This window comes from Dermacentor silvarum, chromosome 8, assembly GCF_013339745.2.
Source record: "Dermacentor silvarum isolate Dsil-2018 chromosome 8, BIME_Dsil_1.4, whole genome shotgun sequence".
NCBI lineage: Eukaryota > Metazoa > Arthropoda > Arachnida > Ixodida > Ixodidae > Dermacentor > Dermacentor silvarum.
In genome coordinates, this window is record NC_051161.1 from 13,579,829 (window position 1) to 13,594,316 (window position 14,488).

The following is a 14,488-nucleotide window of genomic DNA, read 5'->3' on the forward strand; positions in this document are numbered from 1 at the left end:
AAAAGAGCATGAGTCATGACCACGTTTGGAGCACGACTGTGAGTGGTCAGGGTCTATCCTGTTAAGGGACCGGGGAGTGGGATACGAGCGGGTTTGCAGAAGTCTGAGTGTGCTAGCCTGAGGTTTGTTCAATTTGGGGTGGGGGGGTGGAGATGTCCTCCTGCCGAGACGATAATGGGAAACAATTTCATGGAAAGTACATAATGGATCTTTGTGGATGTTGACCTCGTTCCGAGCCTGGCTACCCCTGACAGCGCGGTACGTGAAATGGCGCGCTATCCGGTGGGCCTGCTCGTTAGGATTACAGAGGAATTTTTTCGTATTGCTTTGTTTTATGAAATGGTGGAGAAGTGGGCTTGAAATAGAGTCATTTAGCATAGTACCGGGCGCAAGGGAGAAAAAGAAGAGAAGAGAAGGAGAGTTATGATTGGAGGGAGGGGGAGGGGAGGCGATGAGGATAAAGCGCGTGTAGAAGTAGGGTCACTTCACAGGTGAACCCAGCACAGCCACAAGACAGGGGAAAGGAGTTTATAAATGTTAGGGAAATACGCTTGCACTGAATAAGTGTTTCACTTACAACATGCGGCTTCCGTGTGGGCGTTTCGTATTTACAAACTCTGGACGCACTTCCTGTAAAACCTTCCAAACAGCTGCGTGGAACACGCATCGTCATTATAGCGTCTAAGGGTGTCCCGAACACGGCCTACGCGTAGCTACTGTATAACACCCAGCGGGTGCCTTTGCCACGACAAAACTGTCCTCGGGGCTCTATACGCCATAACGACCTCGTAAACGCTCGCCCAATTTACACACAATAGCGCGCGCAATAATTGCGCCCTCCGCTTCTCAGATAAAGCGACGCAGATGCGAATGGATCGTGAGAACACTTCGCACCTGCTCTCTATATGTTCACGCATTAGCTTCTCAGAGCGAAGTATACGGCGGGAATTGGCCGAAACGCTGTCGTGCGAACAGGAAGCTGGTCAAAATGACCGCGTCTAATGGCATTTATTTGGCAATAAAAGCGTGAGAGGACGCTATAGTGCACCGGTTGTGGGTGACCTGGCACAGCTCGCCGGCACGGAAGGCGATACACTGATCCTGCTATACAGGCGGTCATCGCGAGCGTCTCACGATTTTTTTACGATACCCACAGGCGAGAAGAAGCACGTAAACCTCCATGGGAAATAACTTGGGAAAAAGCTCGCGAGCTTTTCATATCGTGCGAATTGGTCCTCCATTTGAATAACGTCGTTTCTTCCGGCGTACCCGGAAGTTCTGGGTATGCGCGTAAAGAAGTGCCTGCTCGATCGAGGGCCACTGTCAGTCAAAGTGACACGAAGCGACGACCCAATTAAAGCTGGAACTCAAGGAACAATGCAAACAGGAAGGCCCTCGTCTGTAAGGTGTCAAAAGGGTCAAATCAAAACACATGTGCGTCTTTTCAAATGCTCGCTTCACTCCCGTGAAAGGAGCTGTACCGCCGTTGAGAGAGAGTGGCCGCTTTCACAACAGCCACCACACTCCGCCCAGACAGCCCACCTCCTTCCGCAGCTCGGGCCACTCCCAGGCCGTTATTGTGGCCGCGTGCTGTTGTGGAATAGTGAGAGCGAGCACAATGAGACTAAGAAAACAACTAGGACAGCGGTCAGCGCAGTGTGTGCGTTGACTCAAAGAATTGTACGTCGTGTGTAGCTTCGGCTCTCGACCAGTGTCTGCCTCCCGATAGTTAACGGCACGCGAACGAACCCAATTGACGACGTATTTTACTCGTGGTGATAGTGATAATGGTGACGGTGCTTCGCGTGGTATCAGCCTGGCCGTCCGTGACGGCATTTGCACTGTTGGAGCGCCTCTATTTGGCGCATGGTGTGCGATTGCTACTCGTCCCAGTACAGAGCCCCACACGAACGCGAGCCGAAGACGTGAAGTCACCTCTCATGTTTCTTGTTTGTTTGTTTTGGAATGCTGTGTCCTCTAGTGTTGTATACTGCGGAGTAGTTGACGTAGAAAAATCCTCGGCTTCTCCACTTCCGTGCTCGACGACAAAAACGAAACGGCCACCACAACGAACACAGATTTATGTTGGAGTATCCGCAGCTAGTCTCTTTCAATGGTTTCTATTGCTTCTCTTTGTACGGTTTCCTTTCTCGTGTAAGTAAATCTTTTTATACATTATTTCCTGCCCCAACTCAGGCTGCTTTTAAATAGACAGATATATAATTTCAGCTAACGCAACACGTGGAGAGGTTGGAAAAGCTTGCTTGCAATTGATATTGCGCAATAGCGTTCCGCTTTTGGTCATGCTGGATGGTCACCTAAAATTTTGATCGCAATTAGGCAGTTTCCTGGAGGAAACCAAGTTCATTTTGACTAATCATGGCACTCATAGAGTTCATTTCTTAATATTATATGCTTATTGTATGTCTCAATGAAACATTGGCACTGTGTATGACTGTGTGGCGCCTTCACAAACACTTTGACAGCGCCCTCACAGACAGTTTTATATTGTTAATTGTTCCCTTCTTTTATTGCGATAGCAATTATATGGACACTTCAACCGGATTTCTGCCGTCACCGTCGCCGTCGCCGTGAGGTTCCCTATAGATAAAATCTTCGCCGCGCGCCGTATGCCCGAGCGGAAGCGTGCGGGGACGCGCGCTATCACGGAGAGCGAACGCACTCAATCAACCACGCGCAAGCAAGGAAGCGGGAAGCCAGCGCCGGAGGGAGCGCGGGGGGGGGGGGGGGGCACTTCTATTCTGCCAACAACCGCGCTCGTCGCTCGCTCGCCCACACCGTCTCTTATCTCCACACGGCTCTGACCTTTATGCGCCGTGCATTCGCCGCTCAGTTTCCGTTGCAGCGATAGACCGCACGTACCTTCGCGGCGTATGCTTGCTGCCCGCGTTTTGACAGTCGTTGTCTGCAGTCATTCAGTGTGATCTATTCATGTTTGTTTGTGCGCGCTCACACCACGCTTGTTCATTCAGTTAGTAATAGTCGGGCCACATTTTCCAACGCACGCTACACATGCAATGCTGCCCGGATCGGCAGTGCAGCGCTACAGGTGTGTCCCTTCGCACGCGCTGCCCACGGGCAGCGCTTCTCATCAACACCACCGTTTCACACGCGCCTTCTCGTGGTCATCGAGTGTCTCTTCATGTCGGTCTACTTACGCCGCAGCACACCTGCTTACTTAATCAGCTCATGTTTACAACAATTCATATTGCTACCAAAGCCGCTCACCTTACTTCGTATGACATTGGTGTGTTGCTATCGCATTCACTGCTTCGCCCTTAGGGCGAAACTGTGACATTTTTTTCTCTCCCCTTTTGTACCCATTTTGTACCTTTTTTTTTCTTGAATAAATGTTTATTCTTCTTCCTCCCCTCTCCCCAGTACAGAGTAGCCAACTGGAGATATCCTCAGGCGTTGGACTCCCTGTCTTTTCTAGACTTTTATCTGCTCTTGCGAGATTTAAAGAAGATAGATAAATATGAAAAAGCTGATTTGTGATCGACAAGCGATACTGTACTACTCGTATACGACCATTTCTTTACCATAACAGAAATTGGACTTTGATTATTATTATTATTATTATTATTATTATTATTATTATTATTATTATTATTATTATTATTATTATTATTATTATTATTATTATTATTATTATTATTGTGTCGACTCGTCAATTGTAATTCTATTGCGGAGTTATCTTATTGGTAGATCATGTTTTGTTAACGTCAATGGCCAAACGTCTTCATCGTACATGGTAACCAGCAGCGTTCCTCAAGGATCAGTGTTAGGACCACTCCTTTTTTTAATTTTTATTAATGACGTTCTTTCCGCCATTCGACATTCTTCATTCCTCCTATATGCTGATGACATAAAGATCTTTAAGGCAATTCACACTGTTGATGACTGTCGCATCCTGCAATCTGACCTGCTTTCTTTTTCTAAATGGTGCACAGATAATAACCTCACCTTGAATGCTGCTAAGACCAAAGTCATGACTTTCACCCGCAAAACAGCAAGCATCTCTTTTTCTTATTCAGTAGATTCTGTACCATTGTGTAAGGTCCGTGAGATCAATGATCTTGGTGTACTTTTCGATACAACCTTACACTTTTCAGCTCACACAAAACGCGTTGCAATGCGGGGCATGCGCACTCTTGGCTCTGTTTGCAGACTGTCGAGAGAATTCAATTCTCCTACACCGTTCCGCAAGTTGTACACAACAATCTGTCTTCCTCAACTTGAATACGCGTCGGTCGTCTGGAATGGTATTTCTAGATCCAACAGTGACATTATATATCGGGTCCAGAAAAAGTTTCTAAGCATATATCATCACCGCTTTGCAAACACGGACTCTGGGCCCTGCTCTAGCACTGTTGGATTATTGCCATTGCCCTTACTTCGCTGCCGACGTAATCGTGCTGACCTGCTTTTCCTTTTCAAACTCCTTCACGGTATCCTCATGTGCCCCGAACTCCTCAGTTGTATCACATTTCGTATTCCGCGCAAAATCACCAGAGAACACAGACCTTTCCATGTTGATGCCTGTCACCACCAACACTCAACCGTCCATAGAATACAGAGTCTCTATAACGCCCACTTTCATGACCTTGATATTTTTCACAGCTCTCTGTCTTTGTTCTGCTCTCAGCTTTCCGTTGTTGTGTCTTAGTTTCACCATATTGTTCAACTTCCCTTCTCCATTTTATTATGTATGCATTTTGCGCCTTCGGTTACATGTATGTACACTTTTCTTTTCAAGATTGATATTTTTTATTCATTTTTTTTTCACTGATACTCCCCTGCTGTATTTCTTTTCCTATGTATACGTGCGCCAGCACCCAGACCTCACGGTTGTTCCTGGGCACGATAAATAAATGATTGATTGATTGATTGATTGATTGATTGATTATTATTATTATTATTATTATTGCAGCAACTTCCCCCAGCATTGGCTGATGCTTTCAGCGGGCACTTTGTAAAAGCGTCCCTAAGCGCTGTATCTTTATCCACAAACACTCGGTCGTTAACACAATCCATATCTGAGTCAGCTTTTCTTTCGAAATTTTCGAGGTATGATCTGGAAGGAATTCGTTTTCAGTTTCCGTCCTAACAAGCCCACTGGATTTGATAGAATATGCACGTCGACTCCGGAAAGTAATCTATCATTGCTACTTCTTCTACTCCTGACTCAATGCGAGGTGATGTACCTGTGTGTCAACGCAATGCTGAACGACGAGATGCCGTTTCTCCATGTGATTTCGCTTCGTCCGATGAAAAAGCACCCGAGATTGCACAAAGAAACAAGAGTGCTGCCTCGATTGGAGCCCTAAAGACTTCGACATTATCTGTAGCTCAATGGCCGCAATGACCTAAGGCTATTTTTCTGTCTAAGTTGAGATTTGAAACAACCTCTTCCAACCTGACGAAGCACTTAAAGGCCTTCAATATTTCTCCCTTCTCCTGCCAGGGACTTAGAACCAAATATCAATCGTATTCTTCTTTTCATGTAGCCGTCGATGATGAAGCGCTTAAGCGCCTGAACGACCCGTCAATGTGGCCAATGGGTTGCTTGTTCAAGCCGTTCCGTGGGGTGCTACACGACGACATGCTTCATGCTACCGGAATAACCCCCAAGGATCAAAGTGGCGTGTAATTTGGACATCTTTTACCAAAACGCTCGTGGACTTTGCACCAAAGCAGGTGAATTTTTCTGCAATGTCATATTGCCTTCTTTTCCTATTTTTGTTATTTCTGAAACTTGGCTCTCCAGTGACATTTCCTCTTCAGTCTTCTATCCACCGCACTACATCTACAGTGACAGAGACTTCAGTGGATCTCAACAAAAAGGTGGTGGCGTACTTATTTTCCTCTTTTTGTTATTTCTGAAACTTGGCTCTCCAGTGACATTTCCTCTTCAGTCTTCTATCCACCGCACTACATCTACAGTGACAGAGACTTCAGTGGATCTCAACAAAAAGGTGGTGGCGTACTTCTTTTCCTATTTTTGTTATTTCTGAAACTTGGCTCTCCAGTGACATTTCCTCTTCAGTCTTCTATCCACCGCACTACATCTACAGTGACAGAGACTTCAGTGGATCTCAACAAAAAGGTGGTGGCGTACTTCTTTTCCTATTTTTGTTATTTCTGAAACTTGGCTCTCCAGTGACATTTCCTCTTCAGTCTTCTATCCACCGCACTACATCTACAGTGACAGAGACTTCAGTGGATCTCAACAAAAAGGTGGTGGCGTACTTCTTTTCCTATTTTTGTTATTTCTGAAACTTGGCTCTCCAGTGACATTTCCTCTTCAGTCTTCTATCCACCGCACTACATCTACAGTGACAGAGACTTCAGTGGATCTCAACAAAAAGGTGGTGGCGTACTTCTTTTCCTATTTTTGTTATTTCTGAAACTTGGCTCTCCAGTGACATTTCCTCTTCAGTCTTCTATCCACCGCACTACATCTACAGTGACAGAGACTTCAGTGGATCTCAACAAAAAGGTGGTGGCGTACTTCTTTTCCTATTTTTGTTATTTCTGAAACTTGGCTCTCCAGTGACATTTCCTCTTCAGTCTTCTATCCACCGCACTACATCTACAGTGACAGAGACTTCAGTGGATCTCAACAAAAAGGTGGTGGCGTACTTCTTTTCCTATTTTTGTTATTTCTAAAACTTGGCTCTCCAGTGACATTTCCTCTTCAGTCTTCTATCCACCGCACTACATCTACAGTGACAGAGACTTCAGTGGATCTCAACAAAAAGGTGGTGGCATACTTCTTTTCCTATTTTTGTTATTTCTGAAACTTGGCTCTCCAGTGACATTTCCTCTTCAGTCTTCTATCCACCGCACTACATCTACAGTGACAGAGACTTCAGTGGATCTCAACAAAAAGGTGGTGGCGTACTTCTTTTCCTATTTTTGTTATTTCTGAAACTTGGCTCTCCAGTGACATTTCCTCTTCAGTCTTCTATCCACCGCACTACAACGTCTTCTACAGTGACAGAGACTTCAGTGGATCTCAACAAAAAGGTGGTAGCGTACTGATTGCTGTTGACTGTTCGCTGAGATGTGTTCGGCACAATGACATAGAAAGTGTACGGGAGTCAATATGGCTAGAAGCCCGCCTAGCCCGATGTGAAAAATTGTTGATTGGATCTTTCTATGTACAGCCGAATATTTCCCCTGTTTTGTTTGATGAGGTCATCTCTTCTATTGAAAGTGTAATATCTTCCCATAGTAAGCACAAAGTAATCCTTCTTGGTGATTTTAATACGCCAGGTATCGATTGGAACACGCTTAGATATTTTCATTACAATCAGTACACAGAGAAGAAATGCAGCCTGTTGTTGGACTTTCTGTCCTTCTGTTCCGTTCAGCAGCATAACTTGATCGCCAATGCCTGTGGCAACATCTTAGATCTCTTTGCAGAGAAGTGAAATTCTACGCTGGAATGTCTAGCGGCAACGCAGCCAGCTGTGGAAGCAGACGACGATGACGAACGCGGGAGCAGTGGCACGAGCGCAAACCGAGGGGCGCCAACGAGTCAGCTGCGGAAGAAGTCGACGACGCGCGAGCCAATGCTAATGATGATAGCTTTTCTACACGCGAACACGATGTTGGGGGAACTAGACCTTAACAGCTTCACTGTGAAAACATAAATAACCTACAAACGTGAAACCAAGCTGGTTACTTCTAGAAAAGTAAGGAGTGCGCGATGAGCCTGATCGTGTCGAGAAGCGCAACCAATGGGGTGCAAACATTCGTCGAGTGTCGTACACCGCAGGCCAAGAAGATGATAGTCCCTCACTAGTGACATGCGCTGCGCACTGAAAGCGGGACACTCCAATATCAGGTGCTGAAGTGTCTCACAGCAACCGCAAGACGTACACGATGGACTGGCCACACTGCCTTGTCGATATAAACGTTCGCACACCTTCACACAGCCAACCCTTAGCTTGAAAAGTTGTGCTCTAGTTCGACGAGGCAAGCCTCGACCGCGAACACGGGGCGCAAGCGTTCCATTTGCGACGCGCTGGTCTGGATGCTTTAAGTAGGTGGCGACGAATCGGCAGACGAGCGTCATCAACATTGCACAATATTTCAGGGCAGGCACAGTGATTATGAGCGCAAGTTGAAGCCAGCCGAACAGCCTCGTCATTGCCGGCAATCCCTTGCCAAGGTATCCATTGGGCAATGAGAGATACCCCACGTGATGCAATTTTCTTGGTGAAATCAGTAATGCTGCGCACAACTGGACAATCAATCTGACTGCGTTGTAATCTGCTAATGGTAGCACGGGAGTCCGTAAAGAGGGCAATCTTCGATGTAGTTAACTCCTCTTGCACGTATTTCAGGGCAATATTAATCGCTGCTAGCTCCGAAGTTGTTGATGAGACTAGATGGAGTATATGAAATATACGTCGTACTTGTGTCGACTGGCAAAAAAAAAAAAAAGCTACAGATGCATCTTGACCGTCGCTATGTACAGATACATCTGTGCATACTTAAGATGATCATTTTACAACGAAAGAAGAAACGTAGAGCCAATCGCTAGTGAGCGGGTTCTTGAAATCAATATGACGTCGACCTTCATAATACATAACCACTGTCGCAGATCTAGCTATAAATTCAACCACTGCTATTCCACACTGACCACCATTCCCCTCCACAAGATCACCGTTATTCATCTGTAGCCACACAAACACGTAATTTCTCTAACAAGGGTTGTATGTTTCTCTTACGTGTCCGCGAAAAGAAAAATCTGCATCCTTCTGGTAAAAAAAGGCTCTCTATTAAACTTCCAGCTTCGAACATCAACACGTGACTCTCAATATCTCAAGAAACAAGAGATAAATGCACGTTCATCCATTCCAGGGGACATGAGCGGCCTTTCAGTGACAGGCTGTTTCATCGTGGCCAGCCTCATTGCTTGTACGTGGCCGACGCCATCGACCAAGACACGGCGGAGACAAAGGGTGACGATGATCAATGAAGCTTTGTGTGTGCCTGCTACAAACCAAGAGAGCACGAAGCCGGTTTTCTAAAGAAAAAAAAGTGCGGCCGTTGACTTGTTGCCCCTGAAAGCGAAAAGCTCTGTGACATGGTTTGTACTCCGCTATTGCTGCTGTACGCAGTGCTATGCAAGTTACTGCAACGTTTCTGAATGTAATTAGGGCGAAGAAAGCTCGCAGGTACCTCTGCGTAATACCGTTCCCTCTCACACATGCAGCAATGCAACCGTAGCTTCGAGTGGAGGAACAAAAAATGCCTTCCAAGATTGGACAATTAGCGTGGAGCGGTTTACGGGATAATAGTCTTGCGTTAGTAGTTAGAATAACCACTACGGAGTGCAAGGCGCATTCCACAAGTGACCTGACACTATGTTTGGACTCGGGTCAAGACAAGCGTATGCAAAGATAGGGTGCGCGTCGACCGGTGTGGATTCCTTGTTCCACACACTGACGCATTAATTTGTCGCCGTGCTTTTATGAAGCAACTTCTACACTCGAAGTTGTTGAGTAGTAAAAGCTCCATTGGGTGTAACTATTCCCGCTGACCCGAGACTGCAGCCCCATTACTGCAGTTGTTCGAGCTTAAGTTGCTGCTTTCCTTTGACCATGGTTCTGCAGTTAGTAAACTAATAAATTAGCTGTAGCGATCAGATTAATTTCCCTCACACCACACTCGCTTTGTTCCTGGTCTCCCTTTAGTTGGATCACAGGGTGCCGATCAACGTCAGCAGCGTTCCAGCCATGTCGCTGCTTTCAGCGTTCGTACAGAAAAGGCACAACACAATGGCTGTAAAGCCCCAGCCTTACACAAAAATATCCACTCTTGTAGGGAATCGTCCTTTTGTTTCTCCAGCAGCTATGGGGCAAATGCTTTTCTGCCGCACTCCTGTCTATCGGATGCCCATTGTTTCTATTATTAGTATTTTTTTAATTTTAATTTTTTATTTCGAGGCGATGTGTGTGTGTGTGTGTGTGTGGGGGGGGGGGGGGGGAGGCGCTCTCAGCTAGGGCCCGTCCCAGAGTTAAGAAAAAGGAAGCAGAGCAAAGAGAGTACAAAAAAAATCGCTGTAAATTTCACACATGCACAGTGACACAAAGATATAACCCAAACGCCGTGGTGTTTGACAACGTGTTCTCACAAAGTCTAGTTAGAGGCATGGAGGGACGGGTCACGACATGAATCCAGATTAACATGATCACATTAGTGTGCCTTATTAAAACATTTTTAAATAGAACTGCACATAAAGGGAGCGCATGAAATGTTTAATTACTTAATTACAGACGATAAGCTACACGTAAGACACAGTTATAACACCACTCGACACGTGTACTTGAATAATAACAGCACAGCGTGATTTTACCAATTTTCGGAAACAAAGTTTACAAACTGATGCCTGTGTATATATTTCTTCATCAGCAGAACATGCAGGGCTGTCTTAGAAGAAAAGTATTGGTTAATGTTAGAACGATGCATTCAAATGCACTTGTCACAGACGTTTATAATTTGTCATATGCTAAAGCAAGCAACCGAGCGCTTAGGCTACAGACACGAACGCTCTGGTGCGTGACCTTTCATTATGCGCCTTTGTATTCGCACGCTCTGTTGTTTAAAACAAAACAAAAGGAAAACAAAAACGAAACATGGATTCTAACTAAACCTAACTCGATTAGACATTTTTTTTATATTCTCTCTCATAACTGGCTCGTCACTTTCATCTGATTCCTTTTTTTTTCATAAATTGAGCGAAGCAACAAGAACACTCTTCACCGACAGAAAATTTGAACATCGGAGACATTTAAATTTTCGTAAGAAAAATTGACGCTGCTGTATTCCCTAGCAAGTGGCTCAGCCACAACTCCCTCCTAAATGAGTCTGTTCTCTTCTGTTATAAATGAATCGCTCTCCAGAGATGCTGGCAGAAAGCACTTCGTCTACTCCACTTATGTCTGTTCTAGAGAAAAATAAATAAACAAACAGAACAAATTTAAGTTAACGACAATAAAGATGAGGCTGCCGCAACGCAGAGTTCTGTGAATAAAACTATAGCGTCCACGCAGCTACACAAATGCGGAAGGCACCTTTCAGACGGGAGTCTATACAGCGCCGTGGTCAGCCTCCACCCTGTTTAAGTATTTACAAAGTGGGTGTAGCAGGAACAACAGCTTCTCGTAAACTATTAAATACCGCGAATACATGTACGTTTCAGCGAAGAAGATATTAAACACTGCTACACGTCGCTGTGGAAGCGTAAAGGCTCGCCGCCTTCTTCCGTTAACTCATTTAAAGCCCATTCGTCCCTGGCCAACCATAGCGGGGCTCAAGTGTTTATAAACGCCGTGGTGCAGCGGCACTTTGCTCTTCGAGGTTAAACCATTCAACGCCAATGACTCTTACCACAAGGAAACCAGCCCTGCTTCTCGGCACATGCACGATAGTCTACATGTGTTTCGGTTCTTTGCAGAATGCCAGTCGCGCCATTCGGCGTTGCTTTGCCTTTGACGGTGCTGAATTCAACGTGCGTCGGCGCGCTCGCTGGCTGTGTACACTGCACACAAGCATCAGCGGAGCGCGCCGGCATCGCGAAGCGTGCCACGTGATGTCCGCGCCCGGACACGCCTCCCTCATCGCGAGGTCAAAGCGGCCGGCACAGACAATCTCTTTGTTGAAAGCGCGTTGTAGCGTCCAACTTGCGAAGCGGGCTTCGCGAGACGACGGCACAATGGCGGGTCCCGGTATAACAACGTTGTCCCACCCGCGCTTCCCAGCCGTTATCGCAGCTCGCAGTCAGTAATTGGACTCCGTCTAACGATTGGCGCAAGCTTTTCCTGGAGTCGTGTCTTCCACTTCGTTCGGTACGAATGCTTTGACACCCACGGCTCGAATTGGTGATGGGTCCTAACAGTCGTCGGAGGTTCCGATTATAGACATCTAGAACAACAAGCTGAATGGACCGAGATGATTCATTCGAGGAAACAGCTCCCGAATAATTATCTGTGAACTGTGATTTTCGAATCTGTAACCTTTGCCGTGGCTGACGGAAATAGCCAGAACGCGGCGCAAACATGCGAGCGTTACTGACGTGGCTATTACAGCCTGTTTGTTCTGAGCTAGCTAATGAGTAATACAACACGGAACAGATTTTATTGTGAATGGCATGTTCGAATAACCATTTAGAGAAGTAATTTCTTTCGTTGAAAGGATTCTGCTTAGCGAATGGGCTGAAACGTATGGGCATATTGTTCTGTGCACCGAAATAGCACTACAGTAATCTGGCAACAGTGCAACTTTTAGCAAGAGCAAATGTCATTAGTAATTGCCAAGAAAGAACGATTGCTGTTTTCTCGTTTGTTCAGCGGTTGTTACTAACAAGAAATCGAAACCCTCAATTTCCTTGGTCCTCTCCGCTCCGTTGTATACATCTGGTAGTTGATCTTACCGACTGTAAAAATACCCAGACCGACTCAGGGATATCAATAAATGCCCATGAAATGAGAAAAGCTGCCAGCTTAGCTTTCCGTCGTCATGCACAGCGCATTTGGGCAAAACATTGTCGCCGTCCTGGTGGCACAAGCATCATTTCATAGCATTTCTAGGTGTCTGTATCATACCAAATTGCTGTAATAACGTGTTGTTTCCTCATTTTTAGCTTCATTATTATTATAATCAGCTTTTAAAGCCGTAGAACGCAACAACGAAGCTATGCAAATCCCTAACCTCTTCGAACCAGGTAATTTACAACTGCACAACGCATAACTTCAGTGCTTGACCTACAAGACGAACGCGGTGTTCTAAAGACGGTGCGGTGCGTTCATTAGTGATAACAGGTACTGCTCCCTTATATTTTGCCTCGCAGTGTGGGCGAAAAAAGGTTCTTTAACAACCGACACGAAGAAAAAATAAGAAAGAAAGAAATAATAATTGAAGAAAGAAACAAGGCTGAGAAGAACCATAGTACTTCGCACATTTTTACGCACACTTGCTTGACGCAGGACCTCTCCTGCAACGTCAAGCGGCCAGGCGTGTTGGAGGCTCTCTTAGAATAGAACCTCTTCATTCACTCGAATACGCACATTTTACTTCCTTTTTTCTTCTTTCTCCTCCTTCTTCTTCCTCGCTTCATTATTCCACGGCACGTAAAACTCCGGCGGTACGTCGTGTGCCGAGTCGCCTCCCATACACTGGCAAGGGCTCGACAGAGTGCGCACCAGACGCGGCCTCTCCCTTCTGACATCCGCAGACTACGCTTGGCTCTCGCATTCGTTAGGGTTACCGCCTCGCAGCCACCGTGCCATGCGTCAACGTCCGAATAAATTTGCGGGCCCAAAGGCCTTCTCCTCACCTGATCGATGCCGCAGTTTCCTTTCTTTGCGAGCCGCTCAGTTCACTGCCCGCGAACGATCGCGCACCTGGCCGAGCCAGGCGCACTTCGCCACGGCTGACGTGCAGTCTATACTATTTGCTTGAATATCTTTCTTGCCTTCCCGCTCGTTTGCTCGCATTGTTTACGCATTACCTTCGCTATTCGCTCTATTCGCCCCATTCATCTGTTTACTTTTGCATTCGCTTATGAATCGTGCCGTGTGTTCAATATGTTTTCTTACTCAGTTGCCGTCTTTCTCTCCTTTATTTCGCCTCACCTCTTTGTTCATGTGTTTGCTTGTCCCGTATTCCAAAGCTACGCCTTCCTCTCTTGCATTCGCGTTTGCTCCTGCACTCGCTTCGTATTTACTTTAAGCTTTGATTCTCCATCGGCGTCAATATTTGCCCAAGGCGGAATCCGTCGCGCTGTGTATCTTGGATTGTTCCGTCTCTCATTCTTCTCGAAAGTGCCGGTGTTTCGCGGCCGGAACAAGTCCGCGGGTTCATCCATCATCTCACGAACAGGCCGAAGCCGTGTTTGAAAGATGGCCCGGTAAGCTTTATGACCGGTAGCTCTCCGACACGCCAATGAATTAAGGAGGCTCATGAAAATTTTACGAGCCAAACTTGTGAGAGCCGGATAAACGAAACGTATAAAGAATATCGATGGCGTCGCTTGCGCATGGTATATGTATGGAAAGCGTTTAAAGATGCCGCGACACGTGCTCGAGGCACGACTCGAACGCGAGCGTGTAACTAAGCGGCCTCATCAGGGACGTCGCTGGAGCATGTAATCAGAAGTGCGTGTATACGGTGGCGTATAGAGCACGGAGCGTTGCATACGTCGGCCGAAGGAAAATCCAAGACGGCAGTGCGTTCTAGTCGCGGAAGTCAAGTGCTTCTATTGACCAGGTTAATTATACGTTTGAGTCGAGCATCTCGTACTTGGCGAAAAAAATTTGCCAGAGCGTGGCGAGCACCCCCCCCCCCCCCCCTCACCTCCCTCTCACCAACGAGGACACAATCCTAAACACCAGTCTGGGAAGCAGCCGCTCTCATTTTCGCTCGCCGTGCGTGAGGTATGGGGTGTCCA

At 46.4% G+C, this 14,488-nt stretch overlaps 1 protein-coding gene across 1 annotated transcript in view; it reads right to left on the bottom strand.

Moving 5' to 3' along the window:
* Positions 1-14,488, bottom strand: part of LOC125947509 (uncharacterized) — a 181,557-nt gene that overhangs the window by 26,815 nt on the left and 140,254 nt on the right. The window lies entirely within an intron of this gene.